The sequence below is a fragment of the Ahaetulla prasina genome, chromosome 5, assembly GCF_028640845.1.
Source record: "Ahaetulla prasina isolate Xishuangbanna chromosome 5, ASM2864084v1, whole genome shotgun sequence".
Classification (NCBI taxonomy): domain Eukaryota; kingdom Metazoa; phylum Chordata; class Lepidosauria; order Squamata; family Colubridae; genus Ahaetulla; species Ahaetulla prasina.
Genome location: NC_080543.1, coordinates 29,202,971 through 29,220,778, shown reverse-complemented (window position 1 = coordinate 29,220,778; position 17,808 = coordinate 29,202,971). Strand labels below are relative to the sequence as shown.

The 17,808-nt window shown below is 38.5% G+C and overlaps 1 long non-coding RNA gene across 1 annotated transcript; it reads left to right on the top strand.

Annotated features, from left to right (window-relative positions):
- Positions 1–757: 757 nt before the first annotated feature.
- LOC131199942 (uncharacterized) lies at positions 758–17,372 on the top strand. Its single transcript, XR_009155471.1, has 3 exons — positions 758–873; positions 2,949–3,098; positions 13,194–17,372. It is a non-coding gene; the product is annotated as an uncharacterized LOC131199942 (long non-coding RNA).
- Positions 17,373–17,808: the final 436 nt, after the last annotated feature.

Below are 17,808 nucleotides of genomic sequence, written 5' to 3'. Positions count from 1 at the left end.
ATACAGGTAAAACAAACTCCGAAAGAAAGAAAAAAGAAAAAGAAAAAAAAACCAAGTACTTGCCCCTGCTGCCCAGCAAGCATACAGATTTCACAACTTATTGTTTAGTGACTGTTCGAAGTTACGACACTGACCTATGACCATTTTTCACACTTATGACTGTTGCAGCATCCCCATGGTCACGTGATCAACATTTGAACGCTTGGCAAGTGGCATGCATTTATGACGGTTGCCGTGTCCCAGGATCTTGTGATCATCTCTTGTGACTTTCTAACAAGCAAAGTCAATGGGGAAGCCAGATTCACTTAACAGCCATCTTACTAACAATTTCAGTGGCAAGAAAGGCAGCCCCTTCTGGGCTTAGAGTTAATACATTTACTTAATTTGTAAGTAGCCCGGGTTTGAATCCCAGAAGGGTATGGCTAGCTGACGAGAGCTAAATAGCTTGAAATAGATTTATATTAGATTCCCTTTATTTTTTTTGTCGGTAAATATAAATTTAACGCACATGAAGGCAATGTCATGAGGCCACAGGAGGACAGGAAAAAATAGGTTGGTGGGTCATATTTGTGTCACGGTTAAATGCAAATTTGGAAAGGCTCATGTTCACTTTAGAGGCTTGATTTTTCCCTGTAAAGCTGGAGGCCCAGCCAAAGAGCAAAACAAAAGCAGTACTGGAAAAACAAGAGTACTGGTAACACCCACTTGTATGCCAATAAGGATATTGCAAAATATGTCATTAGAGGGGATGTTTCTTCCGCAGCCAGGCATACAATGAAGCTGTCTCAAATAAAAAAATGTTTATCCTCAGGGCAGGCCTGAACCAAGTTTTTCTGATGTTTCACAGATTCAAAATTGATCTGCCAATGTCAGGTAGGGCGAATTTGTGCCACCCTGATTCAGCAGCTTGAATAAGGAAGGTAACATGGGTCAATAGCAAGCATTGCAGGAGGGTGTGTGGATTGGGGAGGAAGAGAATATTAAAAAATCATGCTTCTGCGTCAGTGATGGTGTTGGATTTTTTGCTTTTATTTTGTTGTAAAAATTATCCAGCTGTAAGCAGGGCATGGACAAGCAGTTTATACACAAGATGCTGTTGCTTTGAGTTACTAAGTTTTGTTTTGCTTTTGTGGCTTTAAAAAGACATTTCCAAGTAATTTAATTTGTTTTGAATGCAGGGAGTTCATTTTGCCTTACGTCAGGCTGTGGAGAAACAAGGCTGTGGAGAAATAGGAATGACTCTTTGAGTTAACAAGCTATAAGTTTGTTAAAGTCAAAAATTTCCTTCACACTTTTGAAAATGGTTTAAGAAACAGAACTTTTTGCAACTTCTGTCTCTCTTCTTCACCCCAAATAAATATCTTTTATTAGTGCCTTTCTTCCTTCTTTTAACTTTTGCATGATGTTTGATTACCTTAAGCTTCTCAAAGAATATGAACATCCTGTTTTCAAGCAAGTACTTTTTCAAGTCTCCTGTTAAATTATGTTTTTTGCTTATAAAGACAAATAACATAATAACAATGATTTTGTAAAATGTGCTTTTAAAAGGCTATACAATATTAATTTGCATTTTGTATGGAATTCTACTGTACCCTTTATAACCCATCTTTGACTCAAAATGCCAAAAAGATAGGATCCAAATTACATAATTAGATTAATGTCAGTTCAAAAATAATATATATTAATATATTAATTAATTGAAAACAGCATAACATATATTACATTCTCAAATAATGACCTTAAAAGTATTGTCTTTGAGCATTTATCTTTGAGCATAAGTCAACCAGACGTCTTGTTCATGTCAATGGGAGAAATCTAAACGTATGTTTACTTAGTACTGGTCCTTATTCTAACACTGTATCATTGTTATTTGACTTGAATTACTATAGTCTCATCTTCAAGATCAGTTTAATGTAGTGGTTAAGGCACAAACTTGAATCAAGGAGATTGTTCAATTCCCACTTTTGGCACAAAGCCAGCTCAGCGACCGTAACCCCTCTCAGTCCTAGGATGTAGGAAATGGCAAACCACTTCTGAAAAACCTTACCAAGAAAACTTGAGGTGGACTTATCCAGGCAACCTGAGAGTCAGACACAATTGAATGGAAGAAAAAAAAAAAGAATCTCATTTATTACTTAAGCTAATGGAATTTTAATGACTTCAGTGAAACAATGCATAATAATTATACTATAATATTGTCTGTGACCACTTTCTCCAACTTTCAGAGGTCAAGATTACAATTCCTAGAATTTCTAGCAGGCATTGTGTGATGACTGGATCAGTGGCGGTTTCAATTTTTTTTACTACCGGTTCTGTGGGTGTGGCTTAGTGGGTGTGGCAGGGGAAGGATACTGTAAAATCTCCATTCCCACCCCACTCCAGGGAAAGAATACTGCAAAAATCCCCATTTCCTCCCAATCAGCTGGGACTTGGGAAGCAGAGAATAGATGGGGCGGAACCAGTCACAATTTTTACTACCGGTTCTCCGAACTATTCAAAATTTCCGCTACCGGTTCTCCAGAACTGGTCAGAACCTGCTGAAACCCACCCCTGGACTGGGTACTTTTAGAGGATTCCAGATTGGGGAAAGGTAGGTGTATGGCATTCCTAGGGAAAGTAAGGGACAACCAGATTGTATGGTGTAGCTCCAGGAATTGGTGAGGTGTTGATAAAAACTAAATATTAGAAGACTCCTGCTAGATCAGCACAAGTAGAGAAGCCAGAAAAATACTTCCAGGAAATCCCTAATCTGAAGACCAGACTTCCCTGGCACAATAGCTAAGTAAGTATTCAAAGATAGATACAAGACTCTTTTGACATCACAATTAATTATTGCTAATAAATACAGTATGTCTTCCATGAATTTGAGTTTTTAAATTTTCCTCCAAGCTAGTGTCTATTATGTTTTGTGGAAACAACAGTCATCTATCAAATATTTATTATTTCAGTGTGGCTTTGGTGTACTTAGAAGAAAGGAGACCTTAAGTTTTAACTATGCCAGGAGAACATTGATGGGAGCAAAGCATATTCCTTTCTACCAAATTTTTAAAGGAGGAAAGAATCTGTAGTGGGGGACCAGACCACACCTGTGTTTATTGGTGAGTCAGCTGTTCTTAATATGCTCTTAATATAGAAAGATGAATATAATTTTTAGTTCCTCCTAATAACTGTGCTAGTATGTAGTCTTTGAGTCAACAGATAAAATTATGATAGCTTACTTTCTGCTATGGTACTTTAAGGCCAAATTCCAAGCTGTCCAGTAAGAATGCTTGCAAGAGGCCTTAGAATGCACTACCAGACTCTGTGATCTCATCCCTAAACCCCCAAAAGAAAGAGGGGCAAATAACTAAGGCAGAATATCAGCAAATAGCCCGAGCCTGTAAAGATGAAGTGAGGAAAGCTAAGGCTCACAATGAACAAAGGCTAGCGACAAAAGTTAAAAATAACAAAAAAAGCTTCTTCCAACATGTTAAAAACAAGAAAAAAGTCAAGGAAACAATTGACCCATTGCTGGGAGAAAAAGGCAAGAAGATGACAAGCAACAGGAGAAAGCAGATCTACTTAACTCATTTTTTGCATCTGTCTTTACACAAAAGGAAAAAACAATCCAACCTATCAAAAACAGCACCACAAAAAACAGATTAGAAACACAAGTTAAAATAGGGAAGAAAATGGTAAGTGAACACTTGTCTACCCTAGACAATTTCAAATCACCAGGACCCCAAGGTTCTGAAGGAACTGGCAGACGAGATCTCAGAACCACTGAACTATATCTTTCAAAGATCCTGGAGCACAGGGAGCTGCCAGAGGACTGGAAAAGAGCTGATGTAGTTCCCATCTTCAAAAAAGGAAAAAAAACAGATCCAGGAAACTACAGACCTATCAGCATGACCTCAATACTGGGGAAGATTCTGGAAAAGATAATCAAGCAACGAATCACCGAACACCTAGAAGCAAACAAAGTAATAACCAAAAGCCAACATGGGTTTGTCAAAAACAGATCATGCCAGACTAATCTTATCGCATTCTTTGACAAAGTGAAAAAATTAGTAGACCAGAGGAATGCTGTTGATATAATTTACTTGGACTTCAGTAAAGCATTTGATAAAGTAGACCATAACCTACTACTAGATAAAGTAGAAAAATGTGGGTTAGACAGCACCACCACCAGATGGATTCGTAACTGGCTGACCAACCGCACTCAACGTGTAGTCCTCAATGGAACTACATCCACATGGAGGGAAGTATGCAGTGGAGTACCCCAAGGCTCTGTTTTAGGCCCAATACTCTTCAACATCTTCATCAATGACTTGGACGAGGGGATAGATGGGGAACTCATCAAATTTGCAGATGACACCAAGCTGGCAGGAATAGCCAACACTCCAGAAGATAGGCTCAAGTTACAGAAAGATCTTGACAGACTTGAACATTGGGCACTATCTAACAAAATGAAATTCAACAGTGAAAAAAGTAAGGTTCTACATTTAGGCAAAAAAACCAAAATGCACAGGTACCGTATATGTGGTACCTTGCTCAATAGTAGTACCTGTGAGAGGGATCTTGGAGTCCTAGTGGACAACCATTTAGATATGAGCCAGCAGTGTGCAGCAGCTGCTAAAAAAGCCAACACAGTTCTGGGCTGCATAAACAGAGGGATAGAATCAAGATCACATGAAGTGTTAGTGCCACTTTATAATGCCTTGGTAAGGCCACACTTGGAATACTGCATTCAGTTTTGGTCGCCACGATGTAAAAAAGATGCTGAGACTCTAGAAAGAGTGCAGAGAAGAGCAACAAAGATGATTAGGGGACTGGAGGCTAAAACATATGAAGAACGATTGCAGGAACTGGGTATGTCTAGTTTAATGAAAAGAAGGACTAGGGGAGACATGATAGCAGTGTTCCAATATCTCAGGGGTTGCCACAAAGAAGAGGGAGTCAGGTGTTCTCCAAAGCACCTGAGGGTAGAACAACCCAATGGGTGGAAACTGATCAAGGAAAGAAGCAACTTAGAACTAAGGAGAAATTTCCTGACAGTTAGAACAATTAATAAGTGGAACGACTTGCCTGCAGAAGTTGTGAATGCTCCAACACTGGAAATTTTTAAGAAAATGTTGGATAACCATCTGTCTGAGATGGTGTAGGGTTTCCTGCCTGGGCAGGGGGTTGGACTAGAAGGCCTCCAAGGTCCCTTCCAACTCTGTTGTTATTATATTATATTATATTATATTATATTATATTATATTATATTATATTATATTATATTATATTATATTATATTATATTATATTATATTATATTATATTATATTATATTATATTATATTATATTATATTATATTATATTATATTATATTATATTATATTATAAAACTTTAACCTAAGACTGCCTACTGTTGACCTCATCCCATTCCTAAGAGTCTGTAAGGGGCGTGCATAAGAGCACCAGCGTGCCTACCGTCCCTGTCCTAATGTTACCTTTAATTGTATTCATTTTATGTATTCAATTCATGCTTATACTCATATATATTATCTAATATGTACTCGACAAAATAAATAAATAAAATAAAAATAAAATCTTTATTATGAGAGAACTTCAGGGCAATGATTGGCAGATTCCTATTTAGAGTAGTGATACCAGCTATTGTCTTACAATTGGATAAGGCACAGGCAGTGGTGGGATTCAGCCAGTTCGCACCACTTCGGGAGAACCGGTTGTTAGTTTACTGAGCAGTTTGGTGAACTGGTTGTTGGAAGAAATCACTAGGGCAGAGAACCGGTTGTTAAATTACTTGAGTCCCACCACTGGGCATAGGTATAGGTTGGGAAGGCAGGTATGAAGGACAATATTACAAGAAAGAAAATCCATCTAGATCAGAGGTGGGTTTCAGCAGGTTCTGACCAGTTTTGGAGAACCAGTAGTGGAAATTTTGAATAGTTCGGAGAACTGGTAGTAAAAATTCTGACTGGCCCCACCCCCATCTATTCTCTGCCTTCCAAGTCCCAGCTGATCAGGAGGAAATGGGGATTTTGCAGTAACCTTCCCCTGGAGTGGGGTGGGAATGGAGATTTTACAGTATTCTTCCCCTGCCACGCCCACCAAGCCACACCCACCAAGCCACACCCACAGAACCGGTAGTAAAAAATTTTGAAACCTACCACTGATCTAGATGTATTGGTGGATTCTAAGCTATGAGCCAATACTACAGGTATATCAAATACCTGATGGGCAGCTACGTAGAAATTAGAGTACTGGTGTTAAATTTTTTTCCACAAGACAAGAAACAATATAATAATGGAATCCAACATCAGATAAAAGATTAAATTAGTTGATCTCCATCTATTCTTTCCCAACTCTTTCACTTCATGAGTCTATGTCCAGATACTTCAAAATACTTGCTGCATCCATTTCTGATATTTGAATAGATGCAGTGGTTTTTCAGAGTTCAAATTTTAATCGCAAGATAATTTGTGGAAAGTACGTCTTGGCCAGAAGCAATATTTGAAAATATTATAATCACACCAATTGTATATTAAATAATGCAATTCTAATTTTAATTAAATGAACTATCCCCATTTGGAGATTAAAAGACAAAGCAGGAAGTCAGCATTTACCTAACGGCTTCTATTAATCATTGAAAAAAGAAATCACTTTTAAAATATTTATGATCGTTTTATTTTAGAAAACAAAATCTATGTGGCCTTTAAAACCATCTGTTTCCACAGTATGTCCTGGCTTTATTCTTCTCTTATGGAAAAGGAGCCAATATTTTAAAACAAATGCTGTATTCACATATAATACTATAGCTTGGTTTCTTTAGCAAGGAATTATGTAATAAGCCACAATTGGCTAAGTTCACCCTACAGGCTAAACCAGGGGTAGTCAACCTTTTTATACCTACCGCCCACTTTTTTATCTCTGTTAGTAGTAAAATTTTCTAACTGCCCACCGGTTCCACAGTAATGCGCTGTGTATCATCGTCTGCGCATGCCTCTCACGCATTGTGGATTGGGTTTGGGGAGGGGGGTGCCGGCTACCAGCTCTGCTTGTCTGTTACAGCTGGGTGGTGTGGGGGGAGATGCACGAGCTATTCTGGGACAAGGCTCTTTTGTTTGCGGTCACACTATAGCGCCATTTAGTTCCACGTACGTAATGTGAACTAAACTTATGCGTGGGCAATACAAATAGTATATTTTCAGAAATTTAAATTGTCACGGGGAATTTTATGAAAACCTAATGAAAATGTTTTTAAATGATGCTATGAAATTTTTTTAAAAAGTCAATTAAATTAAAAAAAGGAAAGTGCTTCAGTATTGGACAAAACCCCTACCGCCCACCATGAAATCTGGAACACCCACTAGTGGGCGGTAGGGACTAGGTTGACTACCACTGGGCTAAACCAATGCCTGATTACATTTTGTCTTACTTTTATGATAACAGTAACAGAGTTGGAAGGGACCTTGGAGGTCATTTAGTCCAACCCCTTGCTCATGCAGGAGACCTGTACTAGGAACCGCCGAACTGCTGACCTTTCTGATCAACAAGCTTAGTTCTTAGCCGCTGAGCCACCTAGTCAGTCACCTAGATGTGCAAGCCCAACCCCAAAATACTATTAAAAGCCACCTTGGCCGAAATATAGTTTAAGATAGTACTTTCTATAGAACGCTTTTCTTACTACCACCATTATTGCATTGAGTTTACAATGGCCACAAGGTTGGTGAAAAAAAATAATCTCTGCCATTTGAATGTTTGATTGGAAGCACTAGATGGGCATATCTGAAGCAAACAGTGGCTGGATTACTATCAAAAGTGTGGGGGACATTGCACGTTTTCTGACACCTCTTTTTGATGGTCTCTTCACTCTAATCCAAGCTGTAGACAGAAATAGATCCCTTTTACCAGATATATTGAAATTCCTCATGAAATTAGTTTAAAAGACATATGTGGCTTGCAAGTTTTCCATCACCTAAAAACAAATACACCACAGTACAAATCAGTGCAGGGATCAAAAAAGAAATAGTACTTTTGGGCTACATATAGTTCACTGGACCTTAGAGACTTCATGATTAGCCAGGTGTACATATTCGTTTTTGTTCTGAGGGCTTTAGGGCAGATTTAAGTGGAAAATTATATGCCTCAAGCCTTTCAGAGATTTTAGATATACTTTTTACTCCTCCTGTGCCTCTCCCTGGGCGTAGCATCTACACTACAGGGGAAGAAAATCTTAAAATGAAAAACTCCTGTAGGCCACATCATTTAATTAAAAGACTGATAGGGCCACCAACTCATGAAACACAATTCTGTTTGGCTCATAACAATAATAAAAATCAATCAAACATCCACCCACCCACCAACCATAACCCTCTTGAGATGTTTTGCTCCATGTAGCCTAAAAATCTAAATTTATTTTTCCTTCTCCACTTTTATCTTTAATTCAAAACGCACACAGGGACCCATATTTTCTTCTAGAGTTGGCTTACCATTATTCAAAGTGAATGGCGACTTGAAGTAGTAGTTATTGAAAGAAGCCAGTACACTATGGGAATAAAAATGGTTTGACTTTCCAACCTGTCTTGCATTTCATAAGCTAGCCTGTTCTCCTTCAGTGCTCCTTTTAGGCCATTGTGCTTCTTGAGATATGATCAAGTACCACTGATCAGGGGTGGGCTTCAAAAATTTCATCAGTGGGTTCTCTGCCCGGTTGCTGGGTGGACGTGGTCATGGTGGGCGTGGCCTAGTTGGCCTCCTGCACCACAGTGGAGGGGCATTTTTGCCTTCCCCAGACTCTGGAGGGTTTCCTCGAGCCTCTTGAAGGGCAAAAACTGCTTCCCCTGGGCTCTGGAGGCCCTTTGGGTACTTCCAGGAGACCCGTTTTTTCCCCTCCCCAAGCTTCTGCACGGGCCCTGCACTTACCTCCGATCCAAGACGGGCTGCGAGGAGACTCCTGGGGCCAGCCAGGGGTGGATTTGGAGGAATGATAAAATCCATTTTTTTTACTACTGATTTTGTGGGCGTGGCTTGGTGGGCGCGGCAGGGGAAGGATACTGCAAAATATCCATTCACACCCCACTCCAGGGGAAGGATACTGCAAAATCCCCATTCCCTCCCCACTCCTGGGGGAAGGATATTGCAAAAACTCCATTCCCAACCTACTCTGTGGCCAGCCAGAGGTGGTATTTGCCGGTTCTCTGAACTACTCAAAATTTCTGCTACCAGTTCTCTGAACTGCTCAAAATTTTCGCTACCTGTTCTCCAGAATTATCAGAACCTGCTGGATTTCACCCGATTTGGAGGTTCTACGAACCGGCCATAATGTTAGCTACGGGTTCTCCCGAACTTGGGCGAACCCGTAGCAGCCTGCCCCTGCCAGTGATGAAGCCGAAGGTAACAGCATCTTTGATTAATTTCTGCATTTGATAGATCTATGCTACCCTGCCCTTCCTGTGCATTATGGCAGCCAAATACCTTAGCTGAAGACAGTTATCCTTTATTGCTACATGATGTTTGTGAGTTCAGGCACTTGTGTTGTTGAGGACAGGGTGTCATTCCTGCCACACAAGGAGAAGACTGATCTTTTCTTCTTTTCTTGCTTAGCTGTAAAAATAGCAAATGGCCCATGGCTGGGAGGAGAATCATTTAATCAGCAGTATAGTAGTAAAGTATATGAACTGCATGTCCGTACACAGTTCTGCTGCATATCTGTACTTTGGATCCCTGCCTAAATAGTCAACCTCTGTATATTAACAATAACAATACAAGACTCAACAACTGCCTTGACCTCATCTTCTGCAACAATCCAAACTCAATTTACGGTATACAAATTAAAGAACCTTTTTCAAACAGTGACCACTGCATGATTGATTTTCGTCTCAATATACGTCCATACTTAATTCGTCATAACACCAGAACTCCCAACTACAACTTCAAGAAAGCCAATTACGACCTTATAAACAACGATCTTTCACTTCTGAACTGGCAAAATCTGTTTGCAACCTGCATAACCGCTGATGACCTCTATAGAATCTTCCTACTTGAAATCAATAGAGTCATTAAATTATATGTACCACGAATGACTACCATGTCCAAGAAAAACAAACTACCCATATCAATAAAAAAGCTTCAATCAAAAAAATCCTCTGAAAAGAAACAAAAAGGCTATGTTACAAACTTCAGAAACCGTTACAGAAACATATGCAACCAAATTAAAACTGAATGCACAAATTACCACACCAAGCAAGAAGAAAACCTTTACGCACAAATTCCAATCGTGCCTTTTATAATTTTGTCAACAGTAAACTTAAAGATTCAAGATCCATCCCACCACTAAAAGATTCTAACAACAAAGAATGCAATGACGAAACAGTCAAAGCAAACCTCTTCAACATTTTCTTTGGCTCAGTTTTGTTAACTCCGATAACACATATCCAACATTCCACAAACGAACCAGCAATGACTATGATGATCTAACTCATATAGATTTCACAGAAGACAACGTTGGTAAAGCTCTTCACAACTTAAAACCATCGCTTTCTATTGGACCTGATGGTCTATGTGCATATTTCTTAAAAAAACTTTCCATTAATATAGCTGAACCCCTAAGTATTATCTTTGATAAAGCTTTCACTACCAGTTCTCTTCCCAAACTTTGGTCACTAGCCACAGTCATCCCCGTCTTCAAAAAGGAGACCCCAGCTTAGTCGAAAACTACAGACCGATCTCCCTTTGCTCGTCACCTGCAAAGTCATGGAATCTATCATCAATCAATCCATTACCTCACACTTAGAAACTAACAACCTACTCTCCAACAAACAATTTGGTTTCAGGAAAAGTTATCATGTAACTTACAACTTCTCCACTGCAAAAACATATGGACTTCAAATCTAGATCAAGGCAAATCAATAGATGCAATCTACATAGACTTCTGCAAAGCTTTTGACTCAGTAGTACACGATAAACTTCTCCTTAAACTAACATCCTATGGCATCTCAGGACCCCTCCACAAATGGATATCTGCTTTTCTGTCTAACAGACAACAAGTGGTCAAAATTGGCAATGCTTTATCAAATCCTGTTCCTGTCAAGAGTGGCGTTCCTCAAGGCAGCGCCCTTGGACCAACACTCTTTATTCTATACATTAATGATCTTTGTGACCATATCTCAAGTAATTGTGTTCTCTTTGCTGACGATGTCAAACTATTTAACACCACAGACAACACTTCTATCATTCAAAACGACCTTGACCATCTAACCGCTTGGTCTAAAATTGGCAGCTCCAAATTTCAACCAGCAAATGCTCAGTCTTACATATAGGAAAAAGAACTCTAAAACTAAGTACATACTAGATGGACATTACCTTACAGACGACCCCATCCCGTTAAAGACCTTGGAGTTTTCATGTCAAATGATCTAAGTGCCAAAGCCCACTGCAACTACATAGCAAAAAGCTCTAAGAGTTGTAAACCTAATTTTATGTAGCTTCTTTTCCAAAAACACCACACTACTAACCAGAGCATATAAAACATTTGCTAGACCAATTCTAGAATACAGCTCACCTGTTTGGAACCCTCACCACATCTCTGACATCAATACAATTGAACGTGTCCAGAAATATTTTACAAGAAGAGTTCTCCATTCCTCTGAAAACAACAAAATACCTTATCCCACCAGACTTGAAATCCTAGGCTTAGAAAACTTGGAACTCCGTCGCCGACAAGACCTAAGTTTAACTCACAGAATCATCTATTGTAATGTCCTTCCTGTCAAAGACTACTTCAGCTTTAATTGCAATAATACAAGGGCAACCAATAGATTTAAACTTAATGTAAACCGCTTTAATCTAGATTGCAGAAAATACGACTTCTGCAACAGAATCATCAGTGCTTGGAATACTTTACCTGACTCTGTGGTCTCTTCCCATAATCCTAACAGCTTTAACCAAAAACTTTCTACTATTGACCTCACCCCATTCCTAAGAGGACCATAAGGGGCGTGCATAAGCGCACAAACGTGCCTACCGTTCCTGTCCTATTGTTTTTCTTTTCTTCTTCCTATATATGTTTATATGTGTATATACTATATAATCTTTTTGTATGATGTTGTGACAAAATAAATAAATAAATAAATAAATAAAAAATATTCTCTCTGGGCGGTTTTTACCTAGAATCTAAAGGGCAAAACGTTGCCTTAAAGCATATCTCATACATCTGCTTGTACTTATTGCACAAGTATTTAGCGTAGAGCAACGTTTTCTTGCCTGCAGCTTCAAAGCAAAAATGAAGTTGTTGTTTTAAAAACCCATTTAGCAGTAGAGTGAGTTTATAAAACAAAACAAAACAGGGAATTATATTGAAAGCAAAACTTGCTCTCTCTAGTTGCAGCTAAGTTTGGGACTTCAATTTAGGCTGTTATCATACTACCACAATTTCTGCTTTCCACCCTCTCAAAAGCAGTTTTAAATGTCTTCACATCTACCACAATCAGCTGATCAGACTGCAAAGAATCAACCATCTTCCCTCAGCCATCGCTAGAGTATTGAAATCCCTTTGATTTTACTCCTCAAGAAAGGAAAAACATGCATCACAAGGTATTTTTTATTTGTCTGGTCAAACATACCTTAAAAACTTGAATGGTTGCAACGAGAGGGCAACTGCTGAGCCGTCAAGCTGCCTTGATTTATTATTATGTGTAGGTGGTATTATTATTATTATTATTATTATTATTATTTGTATAATAAGCGATATGTTTAAGACTGGCTTTGGCATTTTTATCCTCCTATTGAGTGCTTCCCAAGAACCTGGAATAGGTAGAAATTATTGTTTGATGGTGTTAAAATAAAAAAATGTTCCAAGTAAAGCTTCCTTTTGCAATTGACTGATGGTGATTTTGTCTGTGCTGATAGTGTTCAAGTGGTGCTCCAGTAGTTTTGAGATTACATCCAAGGTGTCTATTACAGTGGTGGGTTGCTACCGGTTCTCCCCAGATTGGGGGAACTGGTAGCGGTGGCAGCGGCAGGCTCTGCCCACCACTTCTGCGCATGCGCGCCTACAAGCGAACCGGTAGTGACGGGTTTTGAAACCTGCCTCTGATCTATTACTACTGGTATTATCTTTGCTTTTTGCCACAATTATTCAACATCTATTTACAGATATTTGTATTTGTAATTTTCTCTTTTCTCTTCCATTCTGTTGTCTCCAGGTACCGCAATGTCTACTATCCAGACTTTTTAAATCTTTATTATCAACAATGGTTAAGTCTGGTGGTATTGTGTGGCAGATAATTGTGTGCTTGAATTCTAAAGTCCCAGAACAACTTTAGTTTCCTCATGTTCTATTACTTCATTAATAGTGATCCCTCGAGTGCTTGTTTGCAGGTAAATGGTATTTCTTGCAATGAAATGAAGTCCCGTGGCTTCAGTTCCTGACACTAGCTCACAAAAAAAAACAGCTGACCAGAGTATATGTGGATGATCTCAAGATGTCTTCTTTTTCCAGAAAGATTTCTAAAAACTGGAAAGTCTGGATCCGACATCCTTTTGCCAATTCCAGTTGTACAGATATTCCTCAACTTGCAACAATTCATTTAGTGACCGGTCAAGTTTACAACACTGAAAAAAAGAGACTTTTGACTGTTTTCACACTTACAACCATTGCAGCATCCCCATGGTTATGAGATCAAAACTCAGGTGCTTGACAACTGGCATGTATTTATGACAGTCCAGAGTTCTGGGATCATATGATCAACTTTTGTGACCTTCTGACAAGCCAAGTCAATGAGGAAGCCCGATTCGTTTAACAACCGGGTTACTGACTTAATTGCTGTGATTCACTTAACTGTGACAAGAAAAGTTGTAAAATGGGGCAAAAGTCATTTAACAATTGTCTTGCTTAGGAATGGAAATTTTGGGCTCAACGGTATTCATCAGTCAAGAACTACCTGTAATGTCTCCCGGGAGGTCAGTTCACCATTTCCTTACTGGCAGTCCCCCTTAAATACTTTAATTCCAATCTCCTTAGGCCTTTAATGGTCATAACCAGCATCTTGAATTTTAATCAGAAGTAAACTAGTAATTAGCGCTGTTGGAGAAAGAATGATGTGATGTACTAGCTATTTCCTCTCTGCTTTTCTTTCCGGAGCCTGACTTTTGAAAAACAGAATAACAGAACAAGTGCATGCAATTCTTTCACTTTCCTACTCAGAGACCATGGTTTAATGTTACTCATGGATCAAGGAGCTACAACACATGCATGCTATACCAGATGGCAAACCAGAGCTTGTTGTGGTTTGCCATTCTCCAGATCCATTTTCTAGCAGCATTATGGTGACTTGTCAATTAACATTTTATTTCTTTTTTAAACACAAAGGCCTCACAGTGGCCTTGATCAGAATCAGCGGCACCACAAACAAGAGAGGAAGAAGCTAATTTCCCTCTTCATCTCCTTTGTGTGCCTGATGTACATATCCCCATGGGTGAAAAAAATCTGGAGAATCATCTCAGGTTGTGTTTTTTTCTTCATTAAAAATTAACCGTAGATTGGCCTTGTAGTCTGGATTTATGATATCAAAGAGAGCTACTTTTGTGTAGCAGTTAAGGTACCAGGTTAGAAACTGAGAAAAAAAAAGAGTTCTAGTCCTCCTTAGGTACAAAGACAACTGGATGACTTTGGACCAGTCACTCTCTCACCCCTAGTTAGCAGGCAATGACAAACCAGTTCTGAAAACTTTGCCAAGAAAACTGCAGGGACTTGTCCAGGAGTCAAGAGTGACGCGAGAACATGCAATGATATCAAAATAGAATAGAATAGAACAGAATTTTATTGGCCAAGTATGATTGGACACACAAGGAATTTGTCTTGGTGCATATGCTCTCAGTGTACATAAAAGAAAAGATACGTTCATCAAGGTACAACATTTACAACACAATTGATGGTCAGTATATCAATATAAATCATAAGGATTGCCAGCAACAAGTTATAGTCATACAGTCATAAGTGGAAAGAGATTGGTGATGGGAACTATGAGACGATTAATAGTAGTGCAGATTCAGTAAATAGTCTGACAGTGTTGATGGAATTATTAATGGAATTAGGGAACAGCAACAACTCAGGATTGAAGATCGTTAAGCTATCTATAATGTGACCCAAAATATGGGTTTGAATGCATGGCTAATCCAACTCGTAATGCGATATAAATGAGACTTGCCAGCAAGGATTTTCCTTGTGTTTGCTGCTGGGCAAACTGCATGGAACTGGCAGTCAATCGGCGGTGTTGGCTCCTTGCCAGCAGCAACCGTGCTTTGTTTTTTTCATTGGAAGGCTGCCTGCCTGCCACAGCCCCCCTGCCTGCCCCCAATCCCGGCTCAGATTTCACATCCATTCATCCAGTGGAGTGAACTCCTGAAAACATCTGTGATCCAATGTTGGTGACGACAAAACAAACAAAAAGCAGGATGCATTTACAGACCATTGGAAATGGCTTACGGTATGGCAAGGCTCATAGTTTCCATTCATTTTTTCCCCCCTCTGACTGCATTGCTGCTTTTTATACAGATTGGGAACAGAAGATCACAAGCAGAGGTATTGCTTGTCCTGCACTTTGGGCATGAACCCAGGAATTTATTTTTAAAGGTCTCACCACATCTATAACCAGTAAGTGCTGTAAGTGTCATCTGGTCTCATTTGCAAATTTACTTTTCCTTGGAAGTGGAATTGCTATATAAGGGGGTGGGTTTATTAAGTTAGTGAAGTGAGCATTAATTCTCTCCCTACATGCTATATAATTGCATACCGCTCTTTGCTACAGCTCTCCCCTACAGCAATTAAGTTTAAGAAAAGCATTCCATCGGGGAAAAAAGGAAGACTTTTTCTTTAATTTTGGGGGCAATTTTCCCTGGGAGGGCAAATAAATTATTGATTACATTGCACAAGCAAAAATTGCCTTGACTTGGGGATAAAAGAGTTATTAGCAAAGTAGAAAATTGTATGTTTTAGCAGTCTATCTTTATACCACAAATGTGTTTATGATACTGCAGAAATAGGAAGTGGAGTGAGGAGGGAATTACTGTCTCCAGGGATTATGCTGGTTTAAATAGCTTTCCTATGCTGAAGTGCAATGAGAAACTTCACTTTCTCTTGGGAGAGAAATGATCTATTTAAGGCAGTATCAGAAAATATTCCCAGATGCTCCATCATTTGGCAAGCAATTGGGATTTCAGAGAAGTTTGTTCAGTTTCCAGAAATCTGAGTTGAATAAGCAATGGTTATTCCAATGTTTATTTTTGTGGTTGAATTAGGTCTATGAGTGAGAAATATAGAAAGACAGATAACTGACTCTCTGTTGGACATCAGAATGCAATTGCTTCTATATAAAATATTCCTTCATTTTTTAAAACATGATTTTGAGAAGTCTTCTCTAACTGGCCCTCATCAGATATATTAGCTCTCCCAGAATTCAGAATTAATGTGGGCAAAGGAATTCCAAAAGTCCTAATACATCAGTATAAGAAGACTGATTTAGAGATTAGTTTCAAACTTCAAAGTTATAAAGTGTCACCTCTGTTTATGTAATTCCCCCCTTGTTTAATGTTTTGCTTTAACCATGGTCTCTCTTGTCCCCCTCCCCCAATTCTTCCCAACCTTATATTTGGAATAAAGTTCCAGAAATCCTAGGTTGCATGTTTGAGTTGTTGCTGAACATTCTGGCAATCTGGCAAAATATTTGGCGTACTGATTGAAAAATGTTTTAAAATAGTGTTTTTACTAGGAATCTTTACGAGAACTTACATCAAAGAGATAAAATATCAGATTTTACACATTACAACAGCTGCACGAATAACATATGCACAAAACTGGAAACAGGAAAAGACACCAACAGATGAAGAAGTGATAGGGAACGTTTTACAATGTGCCAAAATGGACAAGTTAACAAAAGAAATTAAAAAGAAGAGACAAATCATTATATAATCTGGAACAAATGGTATGAATGGCTTGACACAGGAAAAAAAATAAAGGGGAGAAATTAGAAATGTACAATATGTAAATAATAAATATATAAGAATCTAGAAAAGTAAAGCTATTAGTATTAGATAACTTAATGTAAATAAAGAAAATGGGATAAGAAAGAAAATAAAATAATAAATGAGATATGGGGGGAAAGGTATAAAAGCGAAACAAGACCACTAAGAAACGTTGTTTAAAAATAGTAGATATTTATATGTTGTATGTTTGTCAGATTGTGTATCAAAATAAAACAATAAAAAAAGTTTTAAAAAAGAAAGAAAAATGTTTTAAAATAGTGTTTTCAATACAGGTGCAAATGTCCATAATAGATGAAGAACTGACTTTGGAGCTTTTACAGGAGTGTTTTTCAAATTTGGCAACTTTTAAGATGTGTGGATTTCAACTCCCAGAATTCCTCAGCTAGCATGCTGGGGAATTCTGGGAACTGAAGTCCACACATTTTAAATTAGCCAAATTTGAAAAACACTCCTGTAAAAGTTCCAAAATCAGTTCTTCATCTATTATGAACATTTGCATCTGTGATGGATACTTCATAGTCTGCTTCCTTATATATTTATTACTTTAAATGTTTATGTGATTAAAGTGTTGCATTTTTTTTGACACGAAGGAAACAAACCTCAGGATCCTAATCTTCAGGCTGCTGATTTGAATTCGTCCCTGTACCATTTTCTCCTTCATTGTTTTCCTCCCCTTTTGACCCAAAAGTATTGCTTTGGGTGTACCAGTGCCCACTTAATTATCAGTGACATAGGAACTGAATAGGAACATCAAATATATACAAATACATTGGATCT